At 45.3% G+C, this 14,454-nt stretch overlaps 1 non-coding gene across 1 annotated transcript; it reads left to right on the forward strand.

Moving 5' to 3' along the window:
• The first annotated feature begins 920 nt into the window (after positions 1-920).
• Positions 921-993, forward strand: trnaa-cgc (transfer RNA alanine (anticodon CGC)). Its single transcript has one exon. It is a non-coding gene; the product is annotated as a tRNA-Ala (tRNA).
• Positions 994-14,454: the final 13,461 nt, after the last annotated feature.

The following is a 14,454-nucleotide window of genomic DNA, read 5'->3' on the forward strand; positions in this document are numbered from 1 at the left end:
TTATCAGCCAATTGTTTCAAGCAAACGCGAACAAAAGAGATATTAATCGAGCGTCAACGGCCGTAAATGGTATATATCTCTTCCTCTCTCTCAAGATGAATCAACATTCTTTCTGAACAGAATTATAAATTAATTCTCACATCTCACGTGCTCAGCAATCCTCTGTTAAAGAGACAGCACCTTCCCAGATTCCATTGACATGCTGAGCTTCCGTTTGCAAAGCTAAGAAGCTTCTGACGGAATGCGATCCCTCCATTTGCGACCTCAGATATGATCGACTTCCCTCTCCGTTCCTGAAGGTTGTTGTTACCAATATAATTTTCTTTCACAACAGTTCAATTAATTGTTCGTTGATGTCCTGGTCTGGTTGCGACACGATGGATCAGATTGGAACATGATTATTAAGGGAATATCAGTGTGAAGGTGTGTCTGGTGTCAGTGCGGACTCGGTGGGACGATTGGCCGTGATTCGTTACTGTACAGCCGGCATCATCTCACAAGTAACCCTGGCTTGTAACGCGTCCTGTTCTTTATAAATGTATCGGCACATGGTTCACTCACTTGCTTCAATTAACTCGTAATCTGAGGTGAAGAGAACGGACGAGGAGACAGGGTCAGAAATCTTAAAGGCACTGTGGAATTTAACAGCTGGGCCGGATCGCCAATCTGTGGAGACTGATGGAAGCTAGAGGAAGAGGTTTTAATTGCTTGCTTTATGTATGCAACACAGTACAGTTACCTGTTGCATGTCGTACCTTCACAGGAAGTTGTCAATGCATGTCACTGCATACGTCATACAAATTTAATACTTGTTACTGAAAGCTGAGAGGAACGGTGGGCAATGTTTTGTTCTTATTGCTGTGGGGAGGGGGTGCCTCTGGTCATTGTTCAACAGCGCTGAGCAATGAACGCTTTGCCCCGTTTCTGTGGTGTAGTGGTTATCACGTTCGCTTCGCACGCGAAAGGTCCCCAGTTCGATCTTGGGCAGGAACATTGTTTGGGCTCCAGTGTTTGGGATGTACTTGAGACTCAACTTTTCAGTTCGTGTTCAAGTTCACAGACATGAGCATTCAGGTGTAAATGTCATTAACATTCGCCTTTCTAGCAGCAGACTACAGTTCGATAATTCCTATGTAAGCTCATAGGATAGACCGACGCCACAAAATCCGTGTACACCCCTAAACCAGCTGAGGCGCACAAATCTATGTGCATCCCCGGTCCAACTGCACCAAAATATAAAAAAAAACATAAAATATGAGCAAATTTATTTGACATACCTATGCTTAAATATTTGTGCTTCTCCAAATTATGGTGCATCCCTTAACCAATGTGCAGCAAACACAAGTTCCTCTCCCAAGTCTGTGCGCAGCAACAAATCCGTAAGCAACCCCCACATGAGTAGCAAACAGAAATCCACAGTCAGTTCAATTCGTGTCCTCCCCTTAATCCACATGCAATCACAAATACGTTCTCCCCAATCTCTCTGACACGTTCCAATACAGATTGGATTATCGTTGAGCAAGGATCATTTCAGGGAGCGTACAAGGTTGCTGTCATAAGGTAACAGCCTCGAGATTCCTAATCCCTCCAAATCTGTACATCCACCAGTGTCCAAGTGACAGGACCGGAATATTCGTCACATCACCAATGCGCACGAACACCAAAATTCATGTGCTATCTAAAATCCGCCGACACACCCGAATCTGTGTTCATCTACTAATCCGTGTACACCCCATATTCCAGAGCACACTCCTAAATCTGACTCATGCCCAAATCCAGGCGCAGCGCCAAAACTGTGTGCACTTCATATTTGAATATTTTCCCTTTACTCTGTGTAATCTTCAATTCAATGGGCATCGCAAACCCGCTGACACACGTACATGCACCGTACAGCATCACAGGGCAAGAATCATTTCGAACAGTTCTCAAAATGCCTGCCTCCAGCTTAAAGTTACAAGAATACCAGTGAAAAGTTTAAGATGCATTGATTCTGAAATTATCTCTGATTGAAACAATCTTCAGATATCTAATATTTCCGAATTACTAAATCTGTTCGCATCCTCTGGATGCATTCAAGAGAGAGTTAGATAGAGCTCTTATAGATAGCGGGGTCAAGGGATATGGGGAGAGGGCAGGAACGGGGTACTGATTGTGTATGACCGGCCATGATCGGCCATGATCACAGTGAATGGCGGTGCTGGCTAGAAGGGCCGAATGGCCTATTCCTGCACCGATTCTGTATTGTTTATCTTAGAGCAAGAAACATTTCAAACATTTCACAAGATAGATTAATCCACATTAAAAGTAGCAAGAACAAAACTCAACGATAAAGTGCATTTTTATCCAATTGTCTGTAAACGAAACTATTTGAATTTTGGCATTAACACAATTCCTCCGACATCCAAAAATCCACGTGCACTCCCAAATCCATCTGCACACCCAAATGGCTGTGCACTCCGAACCTGTCAACACCTCCCACTTACAGATTTGGTTAGCCGAAAGGAGAAGTAATTTCAAATAGTTCACAAAGTTACAAAGTTTATTTATTAATAAAGAAACTATCAATTAAACAACCTGAGATTTGTCAGGACCCTAAAGCCAAAGGGAGCATCAAAGATCGTGTACACCACCAAACCTGCTGACACCCACGTATACACATTTGAATTTCCCAAAGGAAGAGCCACTTTAGAGTGACAGCATTCACCTTAAAGAAATCGCGAGAACATAGTGGAGCTGTTCTTAAGGACACTATAAATGAGATGACTTTGATGTTCACCGCAGCCCCAAACCGACTGACAACAAAAAATTCATGTGCACCCATATGCGCCGACACACCCCTAAACCTGATCTCATCCCCAATCGTCAGGCACCCTTGTGCACCCGAAATCCATACTGACGTCTTGACGTTCACCGATATTGGTTGATACATCCCTAAGCTTGTGCAACCTCCCAATCAGAAAGCACCATTAGATACTATGTGGTTCCAAATCCACCCATTACTGTGCACACGTACTCGCCGAAACTATCCTCAGGAGACCAACTCTGTATGTACCCACAAATCCGCTGTTTTCACTAAATCTGTTCGCATCGCAAATCAGTTGCCACCCATATATGCCGAGGTAGCCCTAAATCTGCGCAAACCCAAAATCGTTGCGCACCCCAAACCGGCTGACACGCCAGTTGCATAATGATTTATCCTAGACAAGCAAACATTTCAATCAATTCAGAAAACGACTGTCTCCAGATTAGAAAGCCAAAATCCGTTTTTCAGATCGGCGACACACCCAAATCTGCTTGTCATCCCAAATCAGTGGGCAGCCCCATATTCAAGACTACAACCCGAACAGGACACTGATCACTACAATCCGCCCGCACCCCCAAATCTGTGCACATCCTCAAATACGAGAGCGCATTAGATGACCCAGACGGATAATCATCGCAAACACAAATGGCTGTCTTAACAGTAAAAACCATCACGTATCTCAAAGTCCCTACGTACGTCACAAAATCGATATGCACTCACAAAAACGTAGGGACTCAGATATTCGCCAACTACCCTAAATTTCCTATCCCTAAAAAGGTGCGCACCCTTATATCGGAGCACTCCCCTAAATCAGTTTGCAACCCTTTCCGAGAGTACGCTCCTAAATCCATGCACAACCCCAGATTCATATGAACCACAAGACCGTGTAGAACCCGTATTCGACGACAAAAAATAAAATTGCACAATCGCCAATTCAGTGCGAAACCGAAACCCACGGACTGGGCCACTTGTACATCAGATTTTCCCGGAGTAACAATCAATAAAAGCAATTGAGGAAATGGCAGCCTCCACATTAATAATCGGCACGCAACTTTTGATCCGTTCACTCACCGAATGTATGTGTGTCCCATGATTGAAAAGGCAACGCAAATAAGCGAACATCACCAAATCTATGTGCATCGTCGAATTGGTGCGCATCACCAAATCCATGTGCAGCCCAAACACGCTGAAACCCCCACATTCATTTGTGGGGCTCGTTGTACACAGATTTTGTCTTCTTGTGTATGTCTGAAATTATTCTTTTGAGGTAATCTAATTAGCGTGTGTGTGTCCACGGTTTGAAGTTGTAGGGATGTATTTGCATTTGCAGATGCATCCGGATTTCTCACGTCTGCGGTTTGGAGGTGTGCCGAATCTCAAAGTTATTTCATTTAGATCACGTGAATAATGAATTTAATTGGAAATTTGACATGAAGTATTTTAAATGATACTTCCTCTCGGATAATCTAATGTACAAGTGAGTTTCTCCGCGGGTGTGATATTTACATGAATTGTAGGGTGTGCTCCCAGTGGTGGTGCACATTTTTGAGGTGTACCTGGATTTGGGATTGTGTACATGTAAACACGGATATGGGGTGATATAAAGATTTGGGCGTGATGGCGGATCTGAAGTTGCACGTTAATTTTGGGCTATGTGCGGGTTTTAATGACGAGGCATCCATTTTCTGAATTCTTGAAAGGATTTTAAACTGCATGTCAGGATGTTAGCGGTTTTGGGGCGCGCACTGAATTGGGCCGCGCAGATATTCGGCAGTGTCTGAGAATAAGTGGTGCACACTGCTATGATGTGAATTTGGATTGAGAATACGCACGGATTTGAAGTTGAATCCTCAATTATGGGGGTGAGCACTGATTTCGGGTGTTCGTAGATTTAGGGGTAGGCGGCAAATATGCAAAAGGATTTGGGGATACTTGCAAATTTTGGGTTTTGTAGTCAATTACGGGGGTGTAATTAGATGTTGTGATGTTCGTATATTCCGTGAGTTATTGGTTGACCGATCGACAGTTGCGATCGTATTTTGGGGAGCGTACGAATTTTAAATGTCGAAACAGCCATTTTCTGAAATGTTGGACATGAATTCTGCCTCGGAATTATCTATCATGCATGTGGTGTGTCGGCGTGTTTCGAGTGATGTGCACAGGATTTGTGGATTCATGGCGGGCAGTTTTGATTTATCAATGCAAAGCCTCAGCTAAAGTGTATTCCGATAATTGGGAGCGCTGGGCTACTTTACAGACTAATGGTCTAATTCTTTATCAATACTGCAAAATACTTTAAATGTACATTTAAAGGTACTGCGCTGTGCTTTTCGAAATGGCTGCAAGTTTGAAGGGAATGCGAGAAAAGAACCGCCGGTGAGATTTAAGGAAGAAACTCAGACGACACTCGAAATTTAGTCTCAAACATGGCCATGCACACGTATTTGGATATACACACACATTTGAGTGTGTTGGCGGATCAGGATTTGCACCAGAATGTTTTGAGTGCGGATTGTTAACGTCGAGTCTGCCAATTTCTCAACTGTTTCGAATGTATCTTGCTCGGAAAAATCTCATGGGCATGTGGGGGTGTCAGCGGGTTTAGGGTGCGCGCTGCATTCGGCATTGCGCGGAAATTAGGCGTGTCAGCGAAAATGGGTTGTACGGGGTCTCGGGGTGCACATGGATGCACACGGATTTTAGGGCTTCTTCTTGAATATGGGGATGAGCTCGTATTTGGGGATAGCATATTTGGTGGTTTGTAGGTGAATATGGAGTCGCCACATTTCTGTCGGTGTATCTGGGAGTTCATAAGGATTTGGGTTGATCTGTGTGTGTCGGTGGTTTTGATGATGTACCCACGACCTTTGGGATGCGTGGGACTTTTAGTATCAAGGCAGCCATTTTATGTTGAAATAATTCCTCGTCTGGGTCATCGAATGTGCGTCCTTACTTGTGGAAGTGCGCAGATTTTGGGACTCACACGCATTTTCGAGATACTTTCATACTACTGCTGAGTATGAGTTTGACCATCGTTGACCATGATGATAATGTTATTGTCTCCGTAGCCTTAACACGGACGAGTATGATCATGTAACAGCATGTCCCGGTCATTCATAGGAATGTATTCCTAAGACACCCATATTTTAACTTGCTACGCTGTCCATAGAATTCAACTGGAGATTAACTTAAATCCTTGAGTCGGCTGAATGCGATTAGCTGGATCAAAGGCACGAGTATATGCAGTGTTGAATGCTGTACATTAATGCCCCATATAACTGAATACCTAACAAAACGGGGGGCGGGATTAGTCCAAATGCTGGAGAAGGTGCCATGCAGCATCGTTGGAAAAGAACGCAGTCGACGTCTTGGGCCAAAGCCCCTCAGCAGGACTGGAGGGGAAAAAAAAACATAGGACTAGATTTGAAAGATGGTGTGAGGGGAAAGAGAAACTCCAGACGACAGGTGAAACTTGGAGGTGGATGGATGAAGCAATGTGCTAGGAAACTGATTGCTGAAAGAGACAGAAGGCTATGGAGGAAAGAAAAAAATGGGATAAGGGGAGCAGGACCATAGGGAGGCTATGGCTGGCAAGGAGATATTAAGTGAGTGTAACAAAGGGTTGAAAAATGGTGAAAGAGAGGTTTGACAAAGCAATGTTCATGCCATCAGTTTGGAAGCTAACCAAACGGATTATAGGCTGTTGTTCCTCGCACCTAAGTGTGGCCTTATCGTGACACTGGAGGAACTCATGATTGGACATATCGGAATGGGAATGGGAAGTGGAATTAAAATGGGTGACCACTTGGAGATACCGCCTGTGCGGCGGATGGAGTGCAGATGCACAAACCCCCAATCAGTTTGCATCCCTTTAACGGAGAGGATACCCCTAAGTCTGGGCAATTTCCAATTAAGTTTGCATCTCAATCATGTGCATCCCAAATACGCACACATCCTTGAAAAAGAGCACACCGAATATCCACGTTTGCATCAAATCCGCTGGGAAACTCGTAATCCCAAAAAAATAATCATTTCGATTGGTGTACATGATGGCTTCGTAAATTATTGTGCTTCGCAAATTTGTAGGTGTAACTCCGTGGGTCGCCTCAGGCTCGCTCAGCTCGTTCTTGTCTAGGGGGAGCAGCCTTCGGCCCCGCCAAACTGGGTAATCAGCTGGTGTGGATGCTGTGTGATGTCCCCGCCTCGCCCAAAAACAGACAGTACACCATATGCGATTAAATGAGTACAATTTATAAAGGTTACTATAACTAAGTGATTAATAACGATACAGTATACATGAAGAGAAAATTAAAGAAAAGGCGCCAAACTTATCAAAGTCCAAACCACTTCGTGCACAACCGTTGGAGCTCAATTACTGAAGTCTTCTGGCCACCATTCGATCCCCTCCGAACTCCTCGACTCGCAGCTCAGGACCCTCCGAACTCCTCGACTCTCCAAACAACTCAGGACCCTCCGAGTGGTCAACCAAGAAACCAAAAAAAAGAAACCCCCTTCACATAGGTAACGTCCTAAACCTATTATGAAAGTATGTGTAAATGATGCAAAATTTAGACAAGTCACAACTCCAAATCCGCAGACACCAAAACTCTGTGAGATGCTGTGAATTCCGAAAACATCCCCATAAATCTGCGCAATCCCCAAGTCAGTGCGCACCTAAAACACGCTGACACTTCCAAATGCATAATGGATTATTTCAGAGCCGGAATCATTTCAACCAGTTCAGAAAATGTCTGACTCGACATTAAAAAATCTTCACAAATACCCCAAAATTGTTTACAGATTGGCAGACACAATCTGTATTTGCTACTCACCACAAACCCCTGTATACCCCTATACTCAACAGTGCAAAACAAAATATGCACAGATCACGAAAACCCGAGTGAACCCCCAAATCTTCGCCGATCTCTAAATAAGAGCGCACCCCAAAATGCAGGTACACCTCAAACCAGACATTGGATGATCCAGGCACAGGATAGTTTCAAACACGAGATGGCTGCCTTGACAGCAAAAATCCCCGGCATCTCAAAACCCATGAGGAGACCGCCAGTTCCGTAGACCTATCAAGATCACGCCAAATCCGCCTGAACCCCCAGATACACCCACAAAAACATGAATATGGATTTCTCACGTACTTGGGGATAACATGTTTGGGATGTGTGTATGGGTGCATTGATTAATGTAATTGTGTAAAATGTAAATTGACGAAAACATGAAGATAATCACAAATGATGATTCAGTGCCAGATTCATGGACGAAATTTGTAAAAGTGTATGAACCTCACGTTCTCACACTGTATAAGAGACAGACAGGTTGAGGATGAATTATGTCACCAGACTGCCCATTACTTCGCAGCCTGAATTTTTTCTTCACAACTTTCGTCCACCCTCAGGCAGCTTTGACATGCGCACAATTTTTTTTTACATCAGCAACATCACGCACACAATTCTCAGCAGAGATGTTCCTGTTCTCACTGTGTGTTGCCTTGGACCTCCCATTTCTGTAGATTTTCTTCAGTTTGTGCAACAGTAGCATCGTCATTTGACCGTTGTCACCCGACCTTGTTCTCTCTTTCGTATCTCTGCTTGGTGTGTGTGTGTGTGTGTGTGTGTGTGTGTGTGTGTGTGTGTGTGTGTGTGTGTGTGTGTGTGTGTGTGTGTGTGTGTGTGTGTGTGTGTGTGTGTGTGTGTGTGTGTGTGTGTGTGTGTGCGTTTCTCAGAAGAGACAACTTAAATGTTTTTCCACATATTCTGTTCTTGCTGGAATATTTCCCGCCATTGTTCCGCACGCCACCTTTTCTGCCGCTGACGGGGGCGCCATGGGAGTGTACCAATCCCGCCAACAGATTTACTAATTTCATCCAACCGCTGCTAAGGCAGCAGTAAAAAAAAAAAAAAAAATGAGTCTGAGGAGGATGAAAACCGGGCTTTAGTTTTCCTCTGTCACTTCAGATTTCTGAATTAGTATAGGCATCATTTTGACTTCATTTTACAGTGTAAAATCCGCTTCTGTCTCTGGATGACAATTTCACTAAATGCGACAATGAACTGGAAATATTGCAGGATCCCCTCAAACTGCTGAATTAGTTTCTGCTCTGTATTTTCTGTTCTTGCTTTTCTCTGCCTCTGTTCCAAGGAACTTGATGACGATTGCAAGTCTGCATCGGGGAACGTGCGGTCTCTCCAAATATGTCACTCGCTGCCTGATGGAAATGGCAGTGGCCGATATCCTGGTCGTTATCTCGGATCCGCTGCTGAGTTGGACTGCTTGGTATTATTTTCTCCATTCATTTCTCATCATAACTCCTGTGTGTAATCTCCGTTTCGGGTTGATTTTTGCAAGAACTGCGACCTCTGTCTGGCTGACTGTCGCTTTCAACGTCGATCGATTTGTGGCTATTTGCTGTAAGAAGCTGAAAACAAAATATTGCACCGAGAGAACGGCGGCTGTGGTCATCGGGACAGAGAGTGTGCTGGCCTGTTTGTAGAATGTCCCTTGGGGCTTTGCATCAGAGCATAAGGTCATAATTAATGGTGTTCCTTGGTATTGTGTTCTTACACCGAGATACAAAAACCCTCTCTCATGGGCTGCATTTGCGATATTTCATCACATTTTTACACCGTATGTCCCATTCTTTCCGATTTTGCTGTTCAACATTATGACTGTCAGACGAATTCTAGAGGCCAGTCGAACCCGAGGAGGGCTCCGGGGATAAAAGAGTGGAGAGAATGAGAAGGACCGGGAGATGGAGAACCGACGAAAATCCATCGTTTTGCTCTTCAGCATTACCAGTAGTTTCATATTGTTGTGGGTAAAACAAGTTATATTTTACATCTGTCAGACGATTTCAAAGAGTTTTGCTTGTTATGGTACTGAACCACGTTACATCACAGAAACGACATCCAGAATGCTGCAGATACTCAGCTCATATTCTAATACGTGCATTTACGTCCTGACCCAGAGCAAATTCCGGGAGGAACTAAGGAATGCGGTGAGGTACCCATGGAATCCTGTGTTGAAGCTCATGAAACGTCAGAAATGAATGACATAAAGATTTATAATTCGGCTGTCTTCTTGCTCTCTATTCTGCAATTAGGTGAGCTAATTATCAGGTGCGTTTCTATTTTTCTTCATAATTCTTCATTCCTCGTCCACGTAAGCACAATAGTGCGGTGAGAATGTCTCCGATTGCTGTGCTTTTTTCCGTTCGTCAGATATGGTCTCCCAGATAACCAAATTACCATCAGAAGCAACTAGCTGTAGCTTCCCTGAATTATTGTCAGACTTCTTGTTAGTAGAATGACAATATTGTCAGTAGAATGAAAGGAAATTGGATCTAGAGCTGAGTAATCTGTGCCCGTTCCCCTCTGTGATGATACACTGTGGATACCGTTCATGACTGCCTATAAGGGAGGAACGTGGGTCGCAGAGACCGGGTTTCTGGCACTGAATCTAGTGCTGCCGCCCAGGTACGAAGAGTCTTGAAGGGGACGACAGGGTTGAGAGGAGATTAAAACAACGGAGAGCAGATTGGAGATTCTGCAGGCGCGATAGAGACTCCCGGATGGTCTGATGCTCTCAGGTGCCCGGGTCAGAGATGTCTCAGATCTGGTCCATGGCGTTCTGAAGTGGAAGCGTCGGCAGCCAGATGTCTCCGTACCTCTCAGTACGAATGACATCGATTTAAAAAATAAAGAGGTACTGAAGTGAGACTTTAGGTTGCTGGAAGAATTTGGGTTGCTAGAGATAGTCTGGATAGTCAGTCAGAGGTTTGTTTTTTGTTTTGTTTTTGTTCCCAGGGCTGAAGGTTGCCAGAAGAGGACAAAGATTTAAAGTCCTGGGGAGTAGGTACAGGGAAGATGTCAGGGGTAACTTTTTTACTCAGAGATTGGACAGTGCGTGGAATGGGCTGCTGGCGACGGTGGTGGAGGCAGATTCGATGTGGTCTTTTAAGAGACTTTTGGATAGGTAGATAGAGCTTAGGAATAATAGAGGGCTATGTTTAAACCTAGTAATTTCTAAGGTAGGAGCATGTTCGGCAGCACTTTGAGGGGTCGAAGGGTCTGTATTGTGCTGTAGGTCTATGGTTCTATGTTTTATATATGTGTTTGTATGAAAGCGGTAAAACAGGACATCCACGGTAGTCATCTTTGGAGCCCTTCCCGTGCCACACGGCAGACAGCAGAAGATAAGGATAATTTGGCAGATGAATGTGTGGCTGAGGAACCGCTGCAGGAGACAGGGTTTCAGATTTACAGGGCAGTGAGATCTCTTCCTGGGAGAATACAGCCGCAGAATAGAGTGATGGGCAGGAGGAGAATTTCATTTCAGCCAGAACTTGGTGAAATTGTGGAATTCATTGTCATAATCAACGATGGGGGCCAGTTAATTGAGTATATTTAAGTCTGACTTTGATAGATTGTAGGACGTGAAGTGAAACGGGGGAAGGCATGAGACTGCGGCTGAGAGGGAAAATGAATTAGCCATGATGAAAAGGAGAAACAGACACGCTGGGTCAATTGGTTTAGTTATCCTTCTCTATCTTGTGGACTTATCTGCGGAATCTTCTAAACCCTGAGCTACTGGAGGTGGTGGTAATCGGAGCGGTCTATGGGGAAGAGTTCAAGTGGAGACAGCTGAATATTTAAATGGTGGGGAAATGATGCCAGTGGGGTCCCGGAATACACAAGGAGCGTTGATCAGGTTTGATTATCCAGGGCAGCGTTCAGGGTTCGAGTGGTATCCTCTGCTGTGATCTTCTGCATGCTTTGGGAGAACCGTGCAGGGACTCAGTATCAGGGTACTGGCAAGCACAAGATACCGGTCTCCTCCACGTCCCTCACTGCATTAAAGGGCAGGATGAGCAATGAATCTCCCAAAACCGCAAACCCTCCCTGCACTTTGAATGATCACACCGCCGAATTTCCATCACTCCCTCGGGGAAGAAATAACAACTGCAGAAATCTCAGCCAACTCCATAACGGCCACCAGCACCTCCAGCAGAGAAGGCATCTGCCAACCGCGATGATCAGAAAGGCGGCATCCATCATGAAGGATTTCCTACTTTGGAAGCTGCAGTCAAAGAGGAGTAAACGGAGCCTGGAGACCCACATTCGGGCTCAGATTATTTCCCGCCAACGTGAATCTTCTGCGTGGACAATGAACCCATATACATTAACTCACTATTTATCATCTTTATAAGAAGTAAATATTTAATTGAAATTCTTATTTTATATTCAGACCTAACTATGTATTTTACTAAGTTGCTGTCGTAAAACAACAGATTGTCCAACATGACCCGGTTATAGTAAACCTGGTTCTGATTCTGATTTTCCCACCATCATCCACACTTCACTCCTTCCCTTGAACATCTCTGACCGATCTCTACGAACCACACCAAACCGCATAATCACCTTCATAATCCCCATCACACCCCCTACCCAACGTCAGCCACACGCACACCCCCCACCACCAGCAACCACCACCACCGTCAGCTCCAAGGTCTCCTTCCACCGGAAACCACATGCCGTCTCTTCCCTGGATCCCCGCAGATCGGACTTCTCAAACGCCGGTGACCCCAATCACCATCACAGTAACCTCCAAGCAGCCACCTCTCCTGTTACTGAACAAGCTTCCGAGCTTTCACCCTTAATTGACCCGTTCTCTCCCTGAACACTCATTTACCTCATTTATTTTTCGGAAGAGTGGTGAAGAGGACGGCAGTGTTGAAAGGGGATTAAAACGCCAGAGCAGCAGAGTCGAGATTCCGTGCGTGCTTAGAAACACCCGAATTGTGTGTTCCCTCCCTCGCAGGTTCAAGGGTCAAGTTTACTCAGGTAGGGTCTAGGCATTGACGTGGAAGTGTAGGCAGTCAGATATCTTGATACATGTCAACACCAATAATCAAAGTAAGGAGGTCAGAAGAGAGACTGAAGGATGCTAAGTGATAAAAAGGCAGAACAGGACATCAACGATTGTTACCTCCGGAAACCTCCCTGAACCGTACGGAGGATGAGAAGAGAATAATTTGGCATGTTAATACGTGGCTGAGGAACTTCTGCGGGGCACACGGATTCAGATTACTGGTCAGTGGGACCACTTCTTGGGAGAACACAACCTCAAATTAGAAGGAAGGAGACGAAAAGGTATTTATTCTGCCAGAGTATGATGAGACTGTGGAAGTTATTGCCAAAGTCAGCTGTGCAGACGAGGAGCTTTGCTCAGGTTTGAATACACATCTTCTCAGAGAATGGTGGGGCTGCTTGGAGGGTTCGAGTGACATCCTCTACTGAGACCTACTGTGAGCTCTAGGAGACCAGGCCGGACCGGGATATCGGTGTACTGAAGGTCACAGTCTATGTCTTACGTCCGCGCCCCTCGCTGTGCGAACGGGCGGTGAAACTCCCAAAACAAAAACTCCGCCCTGAACCTTCAATGATCACCCGGCCGAACTTCCATCACTTCCTAGAAAATAATAAAAACAGCTGCAGACATCTCAGCCGAGTGCATCACGGGAAACAGCCTCTCTGGCATCGAACGCATCTTCGAAAATTGATGATTAGAAACGGGACATCTATCATTAAGGGTGTTCAATCCTGAACATACCCTCTTCTCATTGCCACCGTCAATGAGGAGTTGACAGAGTCTGAAGGACCACATCCCCAGATTCAGGGACAGTTTATTTCTCTCCAGCACCAGATTTCTAACTGGAGAATGAACCCCTCTGCACTACGTCACTATTTACCCTCTGTTTAAGAACTACATATTTACCTTAAAACACTTATTTTAGGAAAACATTTCAGGAATTATTTTACTGAACTGCTGCCGGAAAACAATAAATTCCAGACATAGGACTGCGATACTAAGGCTAGTTCGGAATCTGATCTCCGCACATTCAGCCACATGCCACTCTCCGCAATATCCACCTCCAACTCCCCTCCATTACCCATCGTCAACTCCACGCCACTCTCCCCCTGACCCTTGGCTGATCGGTCTCTCCGAACGCCATCACCGCCATACCCACCTCCATCCATCCCACCGACAACCTCACGCCACTTCCTCTCTGGACGCTCGCCAAACTTCTCTCAAAAGCCCCCCATGGTCTCCAATCACTCCATAGTCACCGCTATCACCCCCTCATCACATAACATTTACTAATCACATTTCCGAGCATTCACCCTTAATTTTGACCCAACCCTTTGCTCTTCCCGAGCAGTCATTTATTTCCACCTCCCGCCCTTACTCTCAGCCTTCTTCTCCTTGTCCCGCAGTGAATGTTCGTCTCTCCACAATTAACATTAATGTCCCTGAGTCCCACGCACCCACCGGCCCCGTCCTCCATCCCTGGTGTTACTGTCTCCAAGTGAGACTGGTTCGGTGAGTGACCCCGTGATGATTTGCATCCGTGGGACTGGAAGGGAAGAATTGTGAGAAAGCCTTCTGCCCCGGAATGAGGGAGACCCTGTCTGTCAACCGACTAATATTCAGCGAAACTCTGCCCACCTCAGCCGTCGCTTCAGACCAGAATAATTCCACGTTAGGTGACATCATCATAGCAGGAATTTGTTTAGCCCATCGGCCCTTGAGAGAAATCCCGCTGGTGACATTCTCTGCGTCGGTGTGTCTATGCATTC

The sequence above is a fragment of the Hypanus sabinus genome, unplaced genomic scaffold, assembly GCF_030144855.1.
Source record: "Hypanus sabinus isolate sHypSab1 unplaced genomic scaffold, sHypSab1.hap1 scaffold_105, whole genome shotgun sequence".
Taxonomy (NCBI): domain Eukaryota; kingdom Metazoa; phylum Chordata; class Chondrichthyes; order Myliobatiformes; family Dasyatidae; genus Hypanus; species Hypanus sabinus.